Source organism: Anabrus simplex, chromosome 2 (genome assembly GCF_040414725.1).
Source record: "Anabrus simplex isolate iqAnaSimp1 chromosome 2, ASM4041472v1, whole genome shotgun sequence".
NCBI classification, from domain to species: domain Eukaryota; kingdom Metazoa; phylum Arthropoda; class Insecta; order Orthoptera; family Tettigoniidae; genus Anabrus; species Anabrus simplex.
Genome location: NC_090266.1, coordinates 559,637,036 through 559,661,006, shown reverse-complemented (window position 1 = coordinate 559,661,006; position 23,971 = coordinate 559,637,036). Strand labels below are relative to the sequence as shown.

The 23,971-nt window shown below is 39.5% G+C and overlaps 1 protein-coding gene across 1 annotated transcript in view; it reads left to right on the top strand.

Moving 5' to 3' along the window:
• Window positions 1-23,971, top strand: part of LOC136864226 (lysine-specific demethylase 5A) — an 843,789-nt gene that overhangs the window by 754,669 nt on the left and 65,149 nt on the right. The window lies entirely within an intron of this gene.

Here is a 23,971-nt window from a genome sequence, read left to right as displayed (position 1 = left end):
TAGATGTAGAATAAGCCAAGGTCTTAGAAAGCATTAGCTCAATATGTAATAGAGTAAATTGGTTAGACCATGCAATAGGAACCTTCTAATTAATGTCTGGATTATGTATAGTAGAACAATGCTTAGGAAATTGAGGGAGCATACTATGGGGAGTAGCAGATTGCTCGTTAGACAGGAGACTGTGAGACATCGTCACTGGCTCCTCATCAGGTTAGCCGTGGTTCGAATCCTAGCCAAGTGGGAATTGTAACATTCAAGTCACACATTCAGTTCAGATTTCACATGAAACTAGGGTTCCGACTGTCCCATAAAACTGCTTTTGTTTGAAAAGAAATGGATATAGTGTATTTCTCCGAATCCAAGAACCGTGTGAAAAATCAAGGTACATCTTGCATTCGCAACCTAACAGTAATGAACACCCCTGGCAGCTACCACGGTAAACACGCTGCTTCTTTTCACCCCTCTTGTGTGCGCGTGCACAAAACTCGTTGACCTTCAACGTCCGCATCTTTATTATTCATTGTTAGCTATGGCAACCGGTTGTACAGTGCCCCTGTGTAATGTCGCTGGTTCTCGGAAAATAGTGACGAGAGAATGACATTCTATTAGCCTCTACAAAAACTTGTCTCATATCTCCAGGATGGCATCAAAATATTCGGGCCTTGGAATTCTTATAAAGTTCACAACTACTCAGTGGCAGAGTTATTACGCGTCTACTGTACCCAACGCTTAGTAAAATTAGGCCTAAAATTTTTATAGACAGCAGTAATATTTTCAAAATGAATTGTAGTGTAGTAAAGACACATGGAACAGGTAATGGCAGCTAATTTTCAACTGGTTTTCATCAATATTATATTGCCAGTTTTAAGTTGATGGTTATTAAACACGTGGAAATGAAGAATAATTGTGCAGCCGCAATAAAATACGGCATAACTAAAGCCAGTGTTCCGCGTTAGCATGAAGACAAATAGCTTTAAAAAATGCGTACTGTCTGTACAAAAACTAATGCATTCAGGGCATGCAACAAGAATTCTTTAAAGAAGTCAAAGATGAAAATGTGAGGTATGGTATATGCACCAAAAACGCAAGGGCGGAATGGCCATAACGCGGTGCATTAAACTTGTTGACCTTCAATGTCTGCATCTTTATTATATATCGCTGGCCGCTGAAGTTGGCTTAAGCTAGCAATCAGGACGTGCTTCTAGCATCAGCCAGTTGTACCTGGCGCTTAGCAAAACTACAAGTTATGGTTTTATAGGCAGCAGGAATATTTTCCTGATGTATTGTATTTTTGAGACAGGTATTGCCGGCAAATTTTCTACGGCTTCTTTTTGATATTATGGTGCCAATTTTAAGTTAATGGTTATTAAACTTTCAGAAATAAAGAATAATTGTGTACCCGCAAGAAAATATGGAATAACTAAAACCATTTTCGGCGATGGCATGAAGGCATAGATAGTCTAAAAATGCATACATTACAAGGAAGGCATTCACATGATTTCACAAAGCACTCTTTAAGCCTGATGTTTTTTTTTAGGAAAAGGTAGGGGTCATCTTTCATTCAGGGTTGTCTTGGATTCGGAGAAATACGGTAAGTAGCACCTTTTGGTTCATTAGATACTATGCTAGACTTTAGGCATCTTGCCTGAAATTCTATCTAGATGCTGTAGGAAAGTAAATAATGTCCTCAGACCTACAGTTTCACAGGTATTTTCATAAGCCCATATGTATGTGTTAGCCGTGTTGAGTATCCCGGATGGTAGAGTGCTGGCCTTCTGAATCCAACATGACAGTCCATAGGTATTTGAAGGTCCTCAGATATGTTAGCCTTATGTTGGCAGATTTACTGGCACGTTAAAGAACTTGTGCAGGACAAAATTCTGGCACCCCGGAGTCTCTGAAAACCATAAAGATAGATAGTGGGTTGTAAAACCAATATTATTATTAAGCCCATATGTATTAATTGACTATTAAGTAAATGATCTGTGGATATAAAACTCAATTCTCTCTCTCTCTTTTTGTGGCCTAAAAGCTTGCCTTGTTGGTAATTGCATACTTGTGCAGAAAGGGAATGGGTGATGCCTTTATATGCTGCTAATCTTCTAACAGTTGTTTCTGTATGCTTTCCTGCAAATATTCATATTGATGGAGATCTGCCACAATCTGTGGTACCTGTTATAAATAATCCATTTTCCACAAATCATTGGCATTAACCTGTTGAGTAGCTTTTAGGATAGCTTTTGCTTGGTTGTAACTTCCACTAGAGATGGTAAGAGTTTGTTTATTACTTTTGATTAGTAATATCATTACACTGATATCCCTTGTGATTCCATTAGAATGTTCACTGTTTAAACTGCACATTTTCACACATGTGTACTGCTTAGTATTAGTACAAACCTTGTACTAGTAGCTAGAAACTTACTAGCCAATATCAGGTGACAGATGTACAAATACTGCATGTTTAAACAGTATTGTTATATAGATGACATAAACAGGAGGAAAAGAGCAATGGCCTTAAAGAGGAAAGCAGCTTGCACCATGGAGTAATAACACAACCAGTGATATTGATTTCACATCAGTCATAACGCAGTATTACAGAAAGTACACTGTGGCGTTCAGAACTGGTCGTTACTAGCCTTGTTTTTTCCTGGTCGTGATGAATGCTGTCTAGAGTTCTTTTAAACAGTCTATACATTAAAGAATAATAGAAATATCTTTAATCAAGTAGAAATGACGCATATCCCTTTGGAATATCTGTTCTGTGATGGTGGTACATGCGGTGGCATGTTTTGTTACCATGTCACATCCTGATACAATGCGACAGCATAGGGGTAGCAAGATTATAAAAATTCCAAATAAGAATAAATACAGTAGAAGTCCGTTATAGCGAAAATTCATAACAGCGAAAAATTTACACGCTATAGCGGATTGTCGTTATATCCGATTTTTTGTAAAAGTCGGGAAAACCCCCATACACATTAAAATCAGTATGAAATAGCAATCAATTTGTTCAAAACTGAGTTTTTGCAGATAATATCCACACTACGCCTACTTGTGTGCTTTTCGAAATCCGATACTACGTGAAAGCGTGTGTTTAATTTCATTCTGAAACATATATATTACCGCATTTCTCGAAATCCAAGACGACCCCCACTTTTTCTTTCAAAATAATTTAATCAGGCTTAAAAAGTGCTTTGTAAAATCATACGAATGTCTTTCTTATACAGTACGCATTTTAGACTATTTGTAGACACCGAGCATTGGCTTTATTTATGCCGTATTTTTTTTGCGGCCGTACAATTATGCTTTCTTTCAGCGGGTTTAATAACCATTAACTTAAAATTGGCATCATAATATCAAAGGGAAGTCGTTGAATGTTTGCCGGCAATACACATTCCACGCATCTCTACAATACGACGATCCATCAGGAAAATATTCTTGCTTCTTACTATAAAACTGTTTCTTTCACTCAGGCGCTACACGCACGTCTTGCTTGCCGCATTCGGCCAACTTCAGCAGCTAGCATGTACAAATAGGTCTTAATCGCGGACTTTGTAGGTCAACGAACGAGTTAATTGCGCCGCGGTTTGGCAATTCTGCCCTTGCATTTTTGTGCACATACCTCACAATTTCATCTTCGACTTCTTTAAAGCGTCCTTGTGGCAGGCCACTGAATACATTTTTTGTGCAGTACGCATTTTAAGCTATCTTTATCTTCAGGGTAACGCCGAATATTGCTTTAGTTAGGCCTATGCCGTATTTTCTTTCGGCTGCACAATTATTATACATTTCCGAGTGTTTAGTAGCCATTAACTTAAAATTGGCATCATAACATCGACGAGAACCCGTTGAAAATTTGCCGGTAATACCTGTTCCATGTATCGTAACAACGATTCATCACGAAAATATTCCTGCTGTCTATAAAACTTAATTTTACTAAGCGTCAGGTACAGCAGATGCGTTATAACTCTGCTACTGAGTAGCCATGGCCTTTCAAAGAATTCGAAGTCTCGCATGTTTTGATGCCATTCTGCAGATTTCAGAAACTTTTTTTTTAATTGTAGAGGATAATAGAATGTCATTCTATCTTCACTATTTCATTACACAAAGGCACTGTACAACCAGTCGCCGCAGCTAAGCGGTCGTTTTTTGTCAACGAGTTTTGTGTGCCCGCGAGGGGGGGGTGTGAAAAAACTAGCATGGTTATTGCGGTACCTTAGTTGCCAGTGGTGTTCATTACTATCAAGCCGCGAATGCAAAGCGACCCTTGCTTGATTTTTCACATGAGATTCTGAGAATAAAAGTCGTCTTGGATTCGGAGAAATACGGTATCACTACAGAGGATTCTGTGGCAAACATTTCAGTTTACTTCTTCAAACGGCATCAACTAACCTAACCCTATATGTATCATGAAAACCTATTTGAAACGCATGTAGAGAATTGATAACCTCCTCACTAAAAATTGGCATGGAAATAGTTTTCCGAAATTTAACTAGACGCGAAGAAATATAAACTATCCTCTGAAATCAATGATGTACCCTGCCATATCTTGAGGTGTATCACATTCTTACTTAATTTCAGTATACTGTATACCATTAAAATTAAGCGATCGTTTACTTCAGCCTTCATTTTTAACGAGTTTAAAACTGCTATCAGCCACGTTATTTACGCATTTATTACGAAAACGTGTTATCCTCTTTCATTTCGAATTTTCTTTACAGAACAGCAGTCGACCGGTATTACTAATTGACTCCAATATCGCCTTCGAATGTTGACGAGAGAGCTCGCAAATGCAAATAGAGCAAAAACTATACCGTACCGAAGATGATCGATCGCATTTTGTGGCAAACGTCTCAGTTTTTGTTATTCAAATAGCGTCACCTATCCTAACTTATCTGTACTGTATGTATGATGAAAGCATACTTCAAGCGCCAGTAGAGAAACTATAACCTCGCTATAAATTGACATGATAATAGCCTTTCTGTAATTTACGGGACGTGAGAAAATATAAACTAACCTCGTAATCAACGACGCACTCTGCCATATCTTGAGATGTAGGCCTATCTCATTCTTACGTAATTGCAGTATTTAGCATTAAAATTAAGCGATCGTTTATTCAGCGTTTATCTTTAACGAGTTAACAACGGTTATCGAACACGTTATTTACGCATTTATTATGAAAACATGTTCTCTTCTTTCGTTTTCCTTGCGGAAGAGCAGTCGACGGGTATTGCTAATAGACTTCGACATCGCCTTCGAATGTCGACGAGAGAGCTCGCTGGTGGGCATGGCGAGAAAACAATACGGTACCGAAGATGATCGATCGCATGCAGTATAATAATTGTGTGCATAAATATCGGCAACGGAAAAATCAAGTGCGCAAAATCGCTCGTAATAACGGATGTGTCAGTGATTGAGCTCTCGCTGTAACCGAAGGATAATACACAGTTTAATATAGGAATTTTGAAGGGACAGACAAAAGTTACCATTATAACGGGGTTCTCGTTATATGCCGTACTCGCTATAGCGGACTTCTACTGTACATACATATCTTCCTATAAAATCAGGCTTTTTGCATAACCTGAGTAGATGATATAGATGTTGATTCCCATAGGGAACCTGAAATATTTGTCCCGAATGAGTACATTTATACTACCAATATAGTTGGTCCATTATTGGGCATTATGAATTTTCCAGCTAACTCATTGCTGGTTGGCAGCGTTGTGCCCCAGTGTGCTAAGTTGGGCTCATCAGTTGGTAAATAGCACACCTACCAAGACACATACTGTGGAGTCAATCGATCAGTCAATCAATGTAGTCATTTCATTCCTATGCTCGTCATACAAGGAGAGGGTGGGCCATCAGCTATACTATGTAGCTCTTAGGCTATGGCAAATGAATATGAGTAATGGGAAGGAGATGTGAAGGGGTTGTATGTCTGGCAATTTTACAACAGATGTTCTAATTCCGGATTAGATGAAATTTTGTATTTAAAGTGTCTCATAGAATAACAACAAGAAAGTAAACAACTCTTGATTATTTACAGTCGAGTTAAACTCAAATTAGATTGTGACAGGTTATACCTTCCCTTTAGGGAACGATTCAAATTTAACAGTAGTTCACTTAGCCGGAGAACTGGGGTGGGTGGGTGGGTGTGTGCGTAAGGCCTTAATTTACAATGGTATCAATAATGTACCTTATGCTCCGAAAATAAGCCACAATGTCAAAATTCTAGGAAAGAAAAGGAAAACGCAAAACAACTGAAACAAAGGAGAAAGAGGAGAGATTATGGAGAAGCAAACTAACAGTTTTATTTTACAGAATTTCCACAACACTATAGAACTACCATTCAACTTACTCATCACTAATCAATATATGTATATAAAATAACTTGGGCTGACTGACTGGCTGACTCATCATCGCCGAGCCAAAACTACCGGACATAAAGAAATGAAATTTTGGGGATACATTCATATTAACATGTAGGTGCTCGCTAAGAGAGGATTTTTGGATATTCTGTCGCTAAGGGGGTGAAAAGGGGGGTGAATTTTTAAAATGAGAATATCTATATCTCAAAAACTCAAAAGTTTACAGATGTAAAAATTGCTATTTGGAATCTCCTTTAAAAATAAAGAAACACATATTTTTCTTGTTTTCCGAAAATCCCATTTGGGGGCAAGGGTTGAAAAAAAGGGTAAAAACTGGTTGAACACCTTTTATAAGGAGACTTATGTCTCGAAAAACTGAAAATGTTACAGACATGAAATTTGGAATCTCCTTTGAAAATAAAGAAACACGTATTTTTGCATTTTTGGATAATCCAAAATATAGGGGGTGAACAGGAGTGAAAAACGGGGTGAATTTAAAAAAAGACTATATCTGCAAATTATCTCAGAAATGTAACATATTACAGATTTGAAAACTGGTATGTGGAATTTCCTGTAAAAGTAAAGAAATATAAATATTTTTCTGGAAAATCGAGTTAAGGGGAACTGAAAAAGGGGGTGAAATTTTAAAATTGCGTATCTACAGTATATCGCAGAAACTTAGCATCTTGCAGATGTGAACATTGGTATTTGGAATCTCCTTTAAAAGTAAGGAAACACGCATTCATTGGTTTTCGGGGAAAACCCTTACCAGGGGGCGGAGTGTGAGAGGAGTGAAAGAATTGAAATATTAGTTGAATTATTTGTATGAGAATGTATATATACACCAAAAAATCAAATAGAGGTGTTACAAACGTGAAAACTGGTATTTGGAATCTCCTTTAAAAATAAAGAAACACGCATTTGGTGGGGGAATCAACTTAAAGGGGGGGGGGTGAAAACGGAGATGAATTCCTTTTATGAGGATACATATATCTCAAAAACTGAAGATGTTACAGTCGTGATAATTGGCATTTGGAAGCTCTTTTACGAAACGGGTACTGTTTGTTTTTGGAAAATTCACTTGAATGGGGAGTGTGAAAGGAAGTAAAAAAAAATTGAATTCTTTTTCTGGAGAAACTTATATCTCAGAACTGAAGGTTACAGACATGGAAATTGGTATTTGGAATCTTCTCTAAAAATAAAGAAACATATTTTGGGTGGGACAAAACCAACTTAACGGGCGGGGGGTGGAGTGAAAAAGTAGTTGAATTCTTTTCATGAGGATACTTCTATCTCATAAAGAGATGTTACAGACATGAAAATTTGTATTTGGAATTTTCTTTCGAAGTAAAGGTACACATAATCTTTTGTCTTTGGAAAATCCATTTGGGGGGGGGGGGGTGAATTAATTGAAAAATTAGTTGAATTCTCTTTGTGAGGATACTTATATCTCAAAAACTAAATATATTAAAGACGTGAAAATTGATATTTGGAATCTCTTTTAAAAATTAAGAAACGCATACTTTTGGAGAGGGGGGGTAATCAATTTAACGGATAGGAAGGGGGACGAAATTGGAGTTGAATTACTTTTATGAGTATACTTATATATCAAAAACTGAAGATGTTAGACGTGAAAATTAGTATATTTGGAATCTCCTTTAAAAATGAAGAAACGCGCATTTTTTAATTATTTTTTATTTATTTATTTATTTTTATATATATATATTTTTTGAAAATTGGCTTAAGAGGTGTGGGGGTGAAAATAAGTAAGGAGTTGAAATGTGTTTATGAGGATACTTTATCTTAAAAACTGAAGCTGTTACAGACGTGAAAGTTGGTATTTTGAATTTCCTTTCAAAATAAAAAAACACATATTTTTTTCTTTCGGAAAGTCCACTTAAGGCGGAGAGGGGTGGAAAGAAGTGAAGAAGAAGAAGAAGAAGAAGAAGAAGAAGAAGAAGAAGAAGAAGAAGAAGAAGAAGAAGAAGGAGAAGAAGAAGAAGGAGTTGAATTATTCGTATGAGTATACATTTATCTCAAAAAGTGAAGGTGTTACAGACATACAGACATGAAAACTGGTATTTGGAATCTCCTTTAAAAATAATGAAACGTGTATTTTTTGGTTTTCCTAAAATCCAGTTCCGGGGCTGAAAAGAATTGGAAAAGCGGCTGAACTGAAAAAATGAGTACTGGTATATCTATATTATATGTCAAAAACTTTGCATTTTGGAGACAAGAACTTGGTATTTGGAAGGTCCTTTAAAAATACAAGAACCTGTATGTTTTTGTTTTCATAGAAGCTACTTAACGGACTGAACAGAAGTGAAAAATAGTTGAATTGTTTTTTATGAGGATACTTATGTTTTAAAACCTGACGATGTTACAGGCGAGAAAATTGGTATTTGGATATCCTTCAAAAATATAGCAACCGGGCGAGTTGGCCGTGAGCGTAGAGGCGCGCGGCTGTGAGCTTGCATCCGGGAGATAGTAGGTTCGAATCCCACTATCGGCAGCCCTGAAGATGGTTTTCCGTGGTTTCCCATTTTCACACCAGGCAAATGCTGGGGCTGTACCTTAATTAAGGCCACGGCCGCTTCCTTCCAACTCCTAGGCCTTTCCTATCCCATCGTCGCCATAAGACCTATCTGTGTCGGTGCGACGTAAAGCCCCTAGCAAGAAGAAGAAGAAAAAATATAGCAACAAGTATTTTTGTTTTCGGAAAATACGCTTAAATCAGGTGGGGGAAGGACTGATCAAGGGGTTGAATTCTTTTTATGGGGATACTTATGTATATCTCAAAGACTGAAGATGTTACAGATGTGGGAATGGGTATTTGAAATCTCTTTTAAAAATAAACAAACATGTATGTATTTTTTCGACTTGAGAGAAGACTGTTTCTCACATGAACAGTTCTATGTCACATGGTCGCCTTAGCCCCAAAAGGTTATACCACAAACAGGGTTTACAAAGAATTCCTGGGGTTAATGCAACTCAGTTTTAGGGTGAGTTTTTATACTTTACGGATTTTTAGATAATATCTTAGTACAATGCCGAGGAACGATTACTTTGATCAAATTACGAAATTCGCATGAGCGAAGCCGCAGGTAACTGCTAGTTATTGTATATGATTATAGACTACAATGACAAAGCAAAGCATTCTTGAAGTTGTGAGTACACAAGTATTGTTACTGTACATGCCAATAACACCAATAACCATTGTAATAGGAGTTGAATAATGGCCAAGAAATGATATAATGGATGCAGAAATTTTCTTACGGAACTGGAGGGTGTATCATAGAGATAGGATAGGAATGGTAGGAGGGGGGAGTATTCATTCTGATGAAAGAAGAATTTGTAAGCTAGGAAAAAGTTACAGATGACTAACATGAAATTCTAGGGGTAAGGCTCATCTCTAAAGTGTGATAGTACATATATCACACCCTCGCACTGTATGTAGAAGTTAGAGATATCATTGTCAGTATTCGATTTATATTATTATTATTATTATTATTATCAGTATTTTATTTGTATATTTTGTCATTAATCTTTGTAAGCTGGAAGGTAACCATATATGTAGTATGAGTGATTTGTTTTGCATGAGTGGGAAAACATTGCCATCTTGGACTCTGGTAATTCGTATGACTCATGCTGGCATCCCAGTGTCTGAGATGTGTTTGTTGATGTTATTGTAATAGGAAAGTTCTATGAGTCATGTGATATACCCCAGCGTTTGTTTATGTCTTGGGGGCATGAAGAAGTTGAGGGCAACCCTGAACAATGGATCACTCATGATTGGCTGGCAAGGACCAATCCAGAAGTATTATGCGAGAGGAAGGGGAATGCTGATGCCTATAAAGGTTGATCAAACGGCACGAACCTCACTCGGTACGGACAAGAAGGAGTACTGACACACTGTACGAGAAGGAAGTAGTTCGGACAGACTGTACGAGAAGGAAGTAGTGCTGATATACGGTATTCGAGTGACACGGCTACAATGGACTGGACTTCAAACGTTCATGGAACGTAGTTTTGTTATGTTCGTGCAAAGTGGCTGATCAACAAATTGCGGAGGGCGGTCGCATTAAGTGTTGTAGTACTTGTGGAGGTCTGGCATTATATGTTGGTGAAAGCTATCTCAGACTTTCCATAATTTATGTTGAGGATCGACAAGCGTGTGTTGCTCAAATGTATATATCTTTACAACAAGTGTTAAAATATGTGAACACAGTATTACAAGGTACAGTATCTGTGTGATGTGATAACTGCCGAATATGAGAATCGGCAAGTAGTATTGATACAGAGACAGTGAAGGGTACTTATCTACATATATGTACATTGTTCATCGGACTATCTACAAATGGTAGTTTAGTTCTCGCTTTCGTTTTCCCACTGTTTTCGTTGTTGTAAATATGGAGTCTTCCAGCAATATTTTGTGTGTGTATTACATGTATAATTTTGTGTGTTGATGAGGTGCTCATGTGCAGATTTTGTTAAGAATATAGTTAGCTGTTTTAGAATCAGTGGAGTTATTGATGAACCTAGGTGCAGTTCCTACCTATTTAGTCATTTTCAGAAGGTTAGGTAAGGCCTGCAGCAGATGTACCAGTACGCAGCATTATGTACACGCCCTGGGATATAAAGTTTATCATGCTCTATCAGAATTCGAGGGATCCATTCTGGTGAACTCTGGCGCCCATATTATGGACATTTCAATTAAATATTTTTATTAATTTAATTTAATTCAATTTTATGTATTCAGTTGTTTATATATTATTCATGATTTTATTTATCGGTATTCATCAAATTGTTACAAAAGATAATTGGCAACTTGATGTCTTTGGAGTGCACAGACCAGGAAAGGGTAGCGCAGATGCTAATTCAGAATTATTTGATAAGATAATCAGCTATGTGGGAAACAGTAATGAAAGGAACGTGATTGTAGTGGGTGATCTCAATTTACCAAATGTCAGTTGGGAATGTAATGCGAATGACAGGAACCATGACCAACAAATGTCAAATAAGTTAATATGGGAAGGGCATCTGATTCAGAAAGTGATGGAACCAACTAGAGGGAAGAATATTCTGGATGTGGTGCTGGTAAAACCAGATGAGCTCCATAGAGAAACCGAAGTAATAGATGGCATTAGTGATCACGGAGCTGTTTTTGTGGTAGTTAAAAATAAATGTGTAAGAAAGGAAGATATTAAAATGAGGGTGATTAGGCCATACCATATGGCTGATAAAACAGGCGTGAGGGAGTTTTTTAAAAGTAACTATGATCGGTGGAAAATGGTAAATAAAAATGCAAACAGGCTCTGGGATGGGTTCAAAGCAGTTGTTGAGGAATGTGAAAATAAGTTTGTACCTTTAAAAGTGGTAAGGAATGGTAAAGATCCACTATATTATAACAGAGAAGTAAAGAGACTAAGGAGGACATGAAGGTTGGAAGGAAATAGTTAGAAATGGCTGTGGAAGTAAGGAGGAATTGGAGGAACTTACTAGGAAATTGAATCTAGCAAAGAATTCAGCTAAGGATAACATGATGGCAAGCATAATTGGTGGCCATACAAATTTTAGTGAAAAATGGAAGAGTATGTTTAGGTACTTTAAGGCAGAGACAGGTTCCAGGAAGGACATTCCAGGAATCATTAATGGAGAAGGGGTGTGTGTATGCGAGGATCTTCAAAAGGCAGAAGTATTCAGTAAGCAGTATGTAACGATTGTTGGTTACAAGAATAATGTGCAGATAGAGACTAATACTAAAGAAGTATTAAAATTTACCTATGACTGCAATGACATTTAGAGTAGGATACAAAAGTTGAAAACTAGAAAAGCAGCTGGAATTGATAAGGTTTTGGGGGATATGCTAAAGACAATGGGTTGGGATATAGTACCATATCTGAAGTACTTACTTGATTATTGTTTGCATGAAGGAACTATACCAAATGAATGGAGAGTCATTATAGTAGCCGTTGTGTATGAAGGAAGGGGTGATAGACATAAAGCTGAAAACTACAGGCCAATCAGTTTGACATGCATTGCATGTAATCTTTGGGAAAGCATTCTTTCTGATTAAAAGACATGTTTGTGAAATTAATAACTGGTTTGATAGAAGACAGTTTGGATTTAGGAAAGAGTATTCCACTGAAGCTCAACTTGTAGGATTCCAGCAAGATATAGCAGATATCCTGGATGCAGGAGGTCATTTGGATTGTATTGCGATTGAACTATCTAAGGCATTTGATAGGGTAGATCATGGGAGATTACTGGCAAAAATGTGAGTGCAATTGGACTTGACAAAAGAGTGGGTGGCTCTATTTCTAGAAAGTAGAACTCAGAGAATTAGAGTGGGTGAAGCTTTATCTGTCCCTGTAATAATTAAGAGAGGAATTCCTCAAGGCAGTATTATTGGAGCTTTATGTTTTCTTATATATATCAATGATATGTGTAAAGAAGTGGAATCAGAGATAAGGCTTTTTGCAGATGAAGTTATTCTGTACAGAGTAATAAATAAGTTACAGGATTCTGAGCAACTGCAAAATGACCTCGATAATGTTGTGAGATGGACAGTAGGCAATGGTGTGGTGATAAATGGGGTTAAAAGTCAGGTTGTGAGTTTCACAAATAGGAAAAGTCCTCTCAGTTTTAATCACTGCATTGATATTGTGAAAGTTCCCTTTGGGGATCATTGTAAATACCTAGGTATTAATATAAGGTAAGATCTTCATTGGGGTAATCACATAAATGTGATTGTAAATAAAGGGTACAGATCTCTGCACATGGTTATGATCGTATTTAGGGGTTGTAGTAAGGATGTAGAGGAGAGGGCATATAAGTCTCTGTTAAGACCCCAACTAGAGTATGGTTCCAGTGTATGGGACCCTCACCAGGATTACCTGATTCAAGAACTGGAAAACATCCCAAAAAAAAAGCAGCTTGATTTGTTCTGGGTGATTTCCGATAAAAGTGTAGCGTGGAATTTCTAAGTTCCCATGGAGGGAATTAGATATATTTTACCAATAGAGCATGTCACAAAACAGATCAGACGTAAGGCTTTTCAGGCGTTTGCTCTATTAACTAGCATTTCATCTTCAGTCTGACACTAGACTCATCAGAGTGGGATGTGTCAGACCCTACCCACTGAATCTGGGGTGTATGCAGGTGAACGTTACGTTACGTTATCGCGTTTTCATTCCCCACCCTGAAGGGGTTGGGGCGGGCCCCTTAGAGAGTGACGCTCTCGCTCGGGTCGGGAGATGCGAAGAGAGCAGTGCGATAAGATGGGTTCTCTTGGTTATGGAGATGGGAAGAAATGGACGTTTATGCGAGAATGCTTAAAGGGAAGTTGCGGGGAAGGGTGAGGTTGTAAAGTGTGGAGGCGATATAATAAACTAGAGTTGTGAGTTGTCGGAGATTTTCGAGGGTTGGCGACGGTGGGAAAGAAATATTAAATGTGGGAGATGGTGGACGGACGTTGTGGGGTGGTTGAAAAGGAGGATGATCAGGCTGGGTGCGGCTACGCGGTGTGATGAGGGGATGTCTTGATTGTGGAGGGCAACAAGAGGGTTCGACGTTATGGAGACAACCGTAGATGGGGGCACCGGTGGCGATGAGATGGTCGACGGCTGTTGCGCTGGGTAGCTGTAGGCACACTAAGTATGTTGGGCCCGTGGAGTTGAAGATCCGAAACGCCCTCCAGACTGGTATGGTGTGAAGGCGTAGCTGGCGTTGGACTACTGTTACGGAGATGAGTGGGTCGATGCCGCGAACGACGCAACTGTAGACTGTGTTGGTATCTGATGTTGATGGCGGTGATGCTGGTTGACGGGCGGCCAATGCTAATGCGGCTGGAGTTGATGGTTTTGTAGATGGTGGCTGTGCAGACAAAGAGACAGGTGGTAAACTGCAGCGCAAAAAGCGAGGAGGTGGTGCACTGATCTGAGGAAAAGTATGTGGCACGAAGAAAGATGAGGACATAAGTGGTGTAGGATGGGAAGACGTAGTAGTCGTCTGAGGGTGGGAGGAAAAGGTGAGGGCGGAAGTCGTGGTGGTAGTCATTGTTGAGCGTAATAGGGAGGCTGACATCCAATTAGGAGTTGGCCGTTATGCTGATTCGGGTCAGCGGGCGCTCTTACTATAGATGTGAAGCAGCCACCTGGCCAATCAAAAGACACTGGAGGTGCTGCTACGAAGATACGTCCACGTACAGCGAGGTTTTGAGAGTTGCGCAGATCTGTCGCACAGGTGAACTTATCAGAAGCCCATTATAAGAGGCACAGTTTGATAACTGCATATGGGAGATAAATCTCCACAATGTAATTATTGCCCGCCGAGCAATTCCAAATGGAAATTCTAAGTTCCCATGGAGGGAATTAGATATTTTTCACCAATAGAGCATGTCAAAAAACAGATCAGATGTAAGGCTTTTCAGGTGTTTGCTCTATTAACCAGCGTTTCGTCTTAGGTCTGACACTAGACTCATCAGAGTGGGATGTGTCAGACCCTACCCACTGACGCTGGGGTGTATGCAGGTGAACATCATCATCATTTCTAGTTTTCATTCCCCTCCCTGAAGGGGAGGGGTGGGCCACCTGAAGGTAACGCCTTCGCTCTGGCCAGGCGGTTCGGCAGGTTGGAGAAGGAGTGATGGTATGGGGAGGAGGGTAATTTGATGTGTGGAATTAGGAGGTGTGTGCGGATGGTATTTAATTATCGGGGACATGTGCAAGGATTAAATATAATGGAAAAGGAAGTTGGGTAAAGGAAGTAAGAAAATGAAGGAGATGGAGGTATTGCCTCTTGGGTGAAAGATTTTAGACTTTATTTTATTTCTTGCAATAACAATAGCTATGATAGGGATTGATTGTATACACACATTGCAATTTTTTTATTTAATATTATTATTATTACTACAAAAGAGAGATGAGTCTTTATTGTGCTGAGATCGACTGATGATCCTTCTGGAACTGGAAGAGCGATGAAAGTTTGTCGCTGATGCGATACTAGAGCTTTCTTACCCCACCATTGTTCTGTTTGCTGACTGGATGCTGCAGTGTTCACTGAAAAGAAGAGTTAGAGTTGGGGGCGGAAGAATGGACAGGGTTCAGACAAGAGTTTCCAATGGGGTGAAATGGAAGTGAGTATTTAGGCCGGAATATGCAGTTTGAAAGTGGACATTGAGGGTTTGGTTTGTGGCAGCTTGTAGGTGTATTAGGACGAGAGGACGGTGGTACGGGTGAATAATTGTAGAGGGCTATGGTGATGAATCGAATTAAATCCTCGACGGTAGGAGATGGGAAAAGGGAGCGACTGGGACTGGTAGGTTAATCGACTGTGTGGCTAGGTGCGACGAGTTTGGGGTTATTAGGAGGGGGGACAGGACAAGCTTTACATCTGCGGGCGTAAGTCGGATGTGCTTCTCCACAGGAGTTGCAGACAGGAGGTTGTGCAGTGTTAGGGCACTTGTACGTTGGATGTGCTTGAGAACAATGCCCGCACTCAGGGCGCGGAGCTCGACACTTGATGGTCGTGTGTAAGTTGTAAATCAGACATCTTTCGCAGCGAGTTGATTGCGGTGGTGGGGCACGTGAGGATTCAACTTTGTAGTGGCATCGGTAGATGGACACACCCGAAGCCAGCACCCTGTCGAGATCTGCGGTGGTAGGCAGTAGAATTCTCACCATGTACGTTGGGCCTGTTGCATTCCGGATTCGGTAGGCTTTACGAGCTGGAATACCTTCGGTGTTCAATTCGGTGACGATTTCCTCTTCGGTGATAGTTGGATCTATACCACGAACCACACAGCTGAAGAGGCTATGTCTGGGTGGCGGAGGTGGTGACTTGAGCACTGGTTGTGACAGAAGCTTGAAGGGAGCGGTGGAACCAAGTTGAACTGCTCCAATTGACAGAGTTATTTTTTGGGCGGCGAGGTCTCGATTCAGTTTGATGATGATAACATTGGTGGTTGGCCGTATGTCTGCAATCTCTTCACGGCGCATATTAAACTTAAGGAGGGTGAAAAGGATGTTGCGTGGGGATCGAAATTGCTGAGTTGGAATTTCAAGGAGAGAGACGTGGGTACCAGTAGGTGAGGTCTGAAGAGAGCATGAATTGTTGAGAGGACGGCGGGCTCCTGAGACTGGAAGTGAGTCGCTGGTGGGAGGAAGAGGAGGTTCAGATGCAGTTTCCTGACGAGTATCTGTCATGTTGACCGCCAAGCGTCGGGTTGGTTGTACATCTTCTGGGGGGGTAGTTGGGGTGGACCTTTTATACTGAGGGCTGTTGGTGTCCCAGGTTGGAGATGGAACTTGAGGTAGAAATCTTGCCTGGTAGTTGGGATCAGCGAAGGAGGACATGATGGCAGCACGGTAGGCTACGGTGGCGGAGTCGAGGGCGGCTGATGCAACAGAAGTCGTCGATGTAGTGGTGGTACAGATCCCATTGATGGTGGTGACGGCGTTATGATACTTGACTATCCAGTTCGCTGCTCTTCAATATTTGGTGGAGAAGGCAGAGACGTAGACTGTCCTCTCGGTAAGCTTGGAGCAGAAAATAAGTCTTCCTGAAGTAGGAATACCAGTCCTGAGGTGAAACCTCAATTCGAGCACCACTCAGTCCACTATAAATCGCCGTGCTAGAGTTTGGTGTGCGGATGTCGACGGACATGAAGACTTATGCAGTGGTATAAACTGTCACTGCAGTCGACAAAGGATGTTACAGGTGAACTTATCAGAAGCCCATTATAAGAGGCACTGTCTGATAACTGCATACAAGAGATAAATCTCCACAATGGAATAATTGCCCACCTAGCAATTCCGAATGGAAATTCTAAATTCCCATGGAGGGAATTAGATATATTTCACCAATAGAGCATGTCAAAAAACAGATCAGATGTAAGGCTTTTCAGGCGTTTGCTGTATTAACCAGCGTTTCGTCTTAGGTCTGACACTAGACTCATCAAAGTGGGATGTGTCAGACCCTACCCACTGGCGCTGAGGTGTATGCAGGTGAACTTATCAGCAGCCCATTATATCTAATTCCCTCCATGGGAACTTAGAATTTCCATTCGGAATTGCTAAGCGGGCAGTAATTCCATTGTGGAGATTTATCTCCTGTATGCAGTTATCAGACTGTGCCTCTTATAATGGGCTTCTGATAAGTTCACCTGCATACACCCCAGCGTCAGTGGGTAGGATCTGACACATCCCACTCTGATGAGTCTAGTGTCAGACCTAAGACGAAACGCTGGTTAATAGAGCAAACGCCTGAAAAGCCTTTCATCTGGTCTGTTTTTTGTTGTTGTTGTTGTTTTTTTAAGTGTAGCATTACAAAAATGTTGCAAAGTTTGGTCTGAGAATACTTGGGAGAAAGGAGACGAGCTGCTCGACTAAGTGGTATGTCGTAATCTATAATCTTCATTTCCGTATTGACGAATTGCACAATTAAAAATAGGAGAGGATTTCCACCAATCAATACTTATTTATTGCATATATTAAACTACAGGACCGGTTTCGACCTCATATACAAGGTCATCTTCAGCTGAACCATACATACATATTTATATAATGAAGCTTTGATTAAGATTGTGTTGTTAAAGGAATGCTATATGATGATGATGTACATTTAGTCACATACAAATGGGGCACGTCTTAGCGTGAACTGGCGTATATGTCATTCTGTACAATATTGCAACTGTATGTCTAAAATATTATGTTGAAGGTCTTAAAATTAGTGTATAAAATATATCTTTACTTAAACTAACGCGCGCGCGCGCGCGCGCGTGTGTGTGTGTGTGTGTGTGTGTGTGTGTGTGTACAAGATAAATACAATATATAAAAACACTTCATGCATAGTAACATTCGTTCTTGCTTGTTGGTCAATACATCGACTAACTTCCGTATTTAAGTCTTATTTACAGTTGTACACTTCAGCTGCTATTCTTGGAGTTTGTAAAATTGCATGGGTAAAAAGTTTTTTCTTCCTGTGTATATGTGGGATAAAACACTTTCAGTTTTTAAAAGGTGCCAAATGTATGGATGAAATTCAACTAAAATATGTTCACAATCTTAATCAAAGCTTCATTATATAAATATGTATGTATGGTTCGGCTGAAGATGATCTTGTATATGAGGGCGAAACCGGTCCTGTAGTTTAATATATGCAATAAATAAGTATTGATTGGTGGAAATCCTCTCCTATTTTTAATTGTAAGTGGTATGTTACAAGTAACTATTCTCATTTTGGTTCCATATTGAAGATGACGTATATCACAAATAATATTATAATATTTGTGATATAAGTGGTATGTTCCGAGCTGTCGGTGGAGAGGTGGCGTGGGAGGACATCAGTAGACGAATAAGTTCGAGTGGTGTCTTTAAAAGTAGGAACGATCATAATATGAAGATAAAGTTGGAATTCAAGAGGACAAATTGGGGGCAAATGTTCGTTTGTAGGAAGGGGTGTTAGGGATTGGAATAACTTACTGAGGGAGATGTTCAATAAATTTCCAATTACCGAGCTCGATAGCTGCAGTCGCTTAAGTGTGACCAGTATCCAGTATTTGGGAGATAGAGGGTTCGAATCCCACTGTCGGTAGCCCTGAAGATGGTTTTCCGTGGTTTCCCATTTTCACACCAGGCAAATGCTGGGGCTGTACCTTAATCAGGGCAACGGCCGCTTCCTTCCCAGTCCTAGCCCTTTCCTGTCCCATTGTCGCCATAAGACCTATCTGTGTCAGTGCAACGTAAAGCCAGTAACAAAAAAAAATCCAATTTTTTTTGCAATCATTTAAGAAAAGGCTAGGAAAACAACAGATAGGGAATCTGCCACCTGGGCGACTGCCTTAAATGGAGATCCGTAGTGATTGATTAGAACATACATTTCGTTGTGCTACTCACTGATGTCATCGCTAACTTCACTAATCACTTCATCGTTCTCCTCCCAGACTACGTCATCCTAGGTGTCGCCCAGGGCATTTGACATAGCACTTTTTTAACACACCGATGATAGATTCTGATGGTATTTGCATCACGAAGTGAGAATCCACTAAAACACGAGGCTGACTGATGGCTTTTAACACATTGGAGACGCCGCTCGTAGAAACTACGGGCGCGCTAATTCATTACTGCTGACGGAGGTCGGAGAATCTACGGGCATGATTTCACTGTAGATAGAAAATTGTACTTGCTGTCTCAGCGAGCTGTGACTTCAATAAGATACTGCTGAATGCTTCTATAAGCATAAAATATACTAGTTATGAGCTTAAGTCGGGAGCTCTTCTTTCAAGGCATTGTTAACACAGCCACGTTCCTACATAACCTAAGGCTGCATCATCGTTGACTCTCAGCTGTGAAATGGACGGGAAAGTATGTACTGTACATGCGGTGAGGAAGAGTGTGTGTTCGAGAGACAGGCTTGTTTGCATAATTCTTGTGAATATTTAGCATGTCTAATTCAAGTGTACGAAATTTCGACAACGAATCCATAATGGATGTTGTTATGGAAGACACGATTTTTGAGGATGAGGATAACAATTACACACTAAGTAAACATGGCGCTTCAGGTTAGCAAATGTAGAAAATGAGCTCATTTCAAATTGGTGTGAAGTGTAACGTAGTTTTACATTGCTTCCTTGAAGTGGGTTCTGTAATACTATTTTATACAGCTTCCTAAAAATGTGGGTGTTTCCCGTGAACCTGCAGCAACTCGATGCAACACCGTTTTCAAACAAAGAACAGTGGGAATGCAAATTCCTTGTTGTAAACCAGAATACCGGTGTCAATTGATTAATTAGGTTAGAATCTGCATTAGTGTGTTTCAGTAGATGTGCCCGCAAAGTCAAATTTCGAAATATTAACCGAACTGGCATCCATAGCTCCGTCAGATTTTTTTTCATTTGTAAAACATGTTATTTTCATAAATTTATATTTTAAAATTGCTTCACTATTATGATAATTAAAACTCATTTTTTATGTAGAAGAAAGTGTGATCTTTCTATGCATTCCAAAATTTGTTATAATCATGGCTTACCCTAGCATTGAAAAAATTTCACAAACCATTAAAAATACCGCGATTTTTGGAGGATAGCACATTCATATATGGCCGTCCCCAATGTGTTAATCTTGCCAGATGGTGTGAAGGCATGGTGTCCTTCCCAAAGCGGGAGGCCTTACCAGTTAACATCTTAGCTTTTCATTCCTCGTTATTCTTAGGGCCTGTACTACGACTGTCAGATAAACAGCCAGATGCGTAGGCTGCAGTTTTGCAAACTAGAAGTTAAATATTTTCTTGCGTACTACCAACGGAGTTTTACGACGGTATTGTAATACGGAAGATGTAGTAACATTTTTATTGGGTTGGTAATAAGGTTACTGAAAATATAGTGAAATTTAACGCGGTGGTATACGTGTTCCCGGTGGTTTCGATTGTTTGTCTCTATTCCTTTTGAAATTGTATTACCAGAATCCAATATCAGACTCTTATTAAGCTATAATGTGGAAGTTCAGGTCAAAAACAGAATTAGGACTGAATTCTACACATACGAAGAAATATTAAAATTAATGAATTGTATAACGAAACTGAAACTGTTATAGAAAATAAAAAGACTGAAAATGTAACCTGGGCGCAAAAGTTAGGATTTAGGTAATGTATCTTTTTTTGTCTAGTACTGTTTACGAGGATGCGCATTACGGGGAAAGTAACGTTTATATTCGTAATTAATGCCACTGATACAGCGTAGGATCATTAATTTTATTTATTGTTTGCTCATTGGATAAGTAGTTAATTTCTTTCATTTCAATGGAATGTGAGAATAGTAACTGGCAAGCATTCATCTCACTTTAGTGTAAATACTTAGTAGCAAGTTGTTATAAAGTCGAAGAAATTTAACCGCCTCAGCATCCTCATTCGACGGACGAATCACCATGAACAACGTCGTATACCTTTACTCCATATGCGAGTCGCGGATAGATTTGGAATAGAGCCCACGCTTTTGACACGCATTCTAATGATTAGGTAATGTGTACTATCTCCTATAGTACCCTACCAACTAACATTTAGAAGGTAAAAAAATGTCAGACTATTGGGACTCAAACCCACGAAAAACTGCGTAGCAGCAGACGATGTTGCCCTGACGACCACGGCTACCCATGAAGCTTGCTCTTCACTTGCTTGTGTGCAACTCATATAGTCAGTAGCAACAACTTGCTAGCTTGGGAAATCTTTAAGAATTCTGTGATAGCTGGACAGGAAGCATGACATACTTTATAAATATATACATAGATTACATTGTACAGCATCATGCAGACGTAGATTCGTCTTGATGTGTAGCCATTAAGATTCTTTCAGTAGTGTCCCTGATAGGAGCGAAGTCCCAAATAAAGAGCATTAACTGCCTCTACAACTTCAGCATAGCTAACCTCGAGAATATTCTCCCAGATTGCACATAAACGAAAGTCATAGTACGCGTTTCCAGCTGAACTTCCAGATAAATTTGCAAGCTACCACATAAATTTAAACCGCACTTTTATCTGGCTGTCGTAGTACAGGCCCTTAATGTGTCACTTTTTGCCCTTTTCTGGTCTACTCTCATATTGCTCAGCATATCAAGAAAGACGGGTGTTTAATCATCTTTGCTGATCTGGTGCAGTGGGTGTGATTGAAGCCTCTGAAGTCGGATGATGTACCGCTGGAAGTCGGCCAGTTTTTCAACAAAATTTTCTGACAGTCCCTGTGCTAATTAAAGTTCCTTGTTGGAGCGCAACGCTACTTCTCCGTGTAAGCCGATGGCGCTAACCTATGCTTCTACAGAATTCTTTTTGAGGTATGTTCAGGGACTTTGTAATTTCCAAGACCTTTCACTTGATAAATTCTCAAGAGATAGACATCCGTTTTCCCATATATATTTCACAAAGGAGAGAATTGTAGCTTAAAGTTCCAGAAATTTTCCACATTTTGGTCCTCTGAAAGCCTTTCTTGCTGAAATAGAATTGTGCCATTTCTGTTCTGATGCTACATTCTTCTAATCCATATTTTCTACTGGCCTCTCAGTTACTTGTGCTTTTAGCATAATGCACAACTATCATTTTAAAACTAATTGTAAGTGCACCAAATTCCTTAGCATCTTAATGCCTTTCACTCAAAGTACTCAATCATAGTGGCAAACTGTTAACATTATTACTGTTCTATTATTGTACTAAGATACCACTGCTCACAAGATTAACAACAGTCACAATAATGTCAAGTTCAAACATTGCACTCTTATGCAATAGAGTAACCTTACAATTCTTCCTGCTTCCAGCTTGCTGACACTGGCAACAATGTTGCAGTATTTCCAAAAGAGAATCAAGTGCTATGTTTGAATTGCAGTTGCTGCTTGTTATTGGAGGGGGGGGAATAAATAGAAAAGTTTACAATGAATGTTGTAATATATCTCATAACAATTAATAACCATTACCCCACTGTTGGGTGCTATTTGTAATATTATTATAACTAGCTGATGTACCCGTGCTTCACAACAGGATTCTCAGAAAGACTGTCTTTGTGGTTTTCCTACCTGAAGTCGTCAGGAATGTGGTGATTAAAAACAATGTTATATAAAATACTCGAACAAATTAATAAACCGCACATTTTCTCACTTTTAACGAACAGTACTACAGTGCCAATCTAACAGTCCAAAGTTCCAGTGCTGCAATGATCAGACCGCAGACAGCCGTGAACACTTCTCTGCCATTACTCCGTTAAACACACGCTGCTCATTCCAATCAGTGCCTCAGAGTAGGAATTGAATAGCTCGAATGCTATGATGAACCAGTTTGTTACGTATCAGTAGTATCAAAAAATTTATTTAACTCCCCAGCTACTTCCCGCCAATTTTCAGGCAGGCTGTTATACTCGGTACGGCCGGGTGAGTTGGTTGTGCGGTTAGGGGCGCATAGCTGTGAGCTTGGATCCAGGAGGTAGTGGGTTCGATCTCCACTGTCGACAGCCCTGTAAATGGTTTTCCGTGGTCTCCAATTTTCACACCAGGAAAATGCTGGAGCTATAACATAATTAACGTAGGGGCTGCTTCCTTCCCACTCATAGCCCTTTCGTATCCCATCATCGCCACGAGTCCTATCTGTGTCGGCACGACATAGAACAAATTTTTAAAAAAAACTCTGTATTCAGCAGTAATCTCATCTATCAGAGATGAATGGCAACAGACACACAAAGCAAATCACAACAAACAATGGTCAATGTAATGTTATTGTTGATCAATGTTATGAGCTTTCTGTATTTAGGCCTCCACATTTTCTTTTGACTCTGTAATATAAGGCTGTCTTATAAAATTAATTATAGCGTAGACTGTAGTTTACGGTACTTTACATACCGATTTTCATTAAATTCTGTTTACCCATTTTCTCGTGACGGCACTGATAATATCTTAGCAACAAAAATCCATATTCATGAATATCTCTATATCATAGCCGGTACAGTCAAAATGTATAAGACATAAATGATCAGAAATTTAATACTGTGCAACTTTATTTATATAGTAATTGTCAATAAGAACACTAATAACACAAATATTTGAGAATTAAATTTTGAGCCTTTCCCTAAACTAC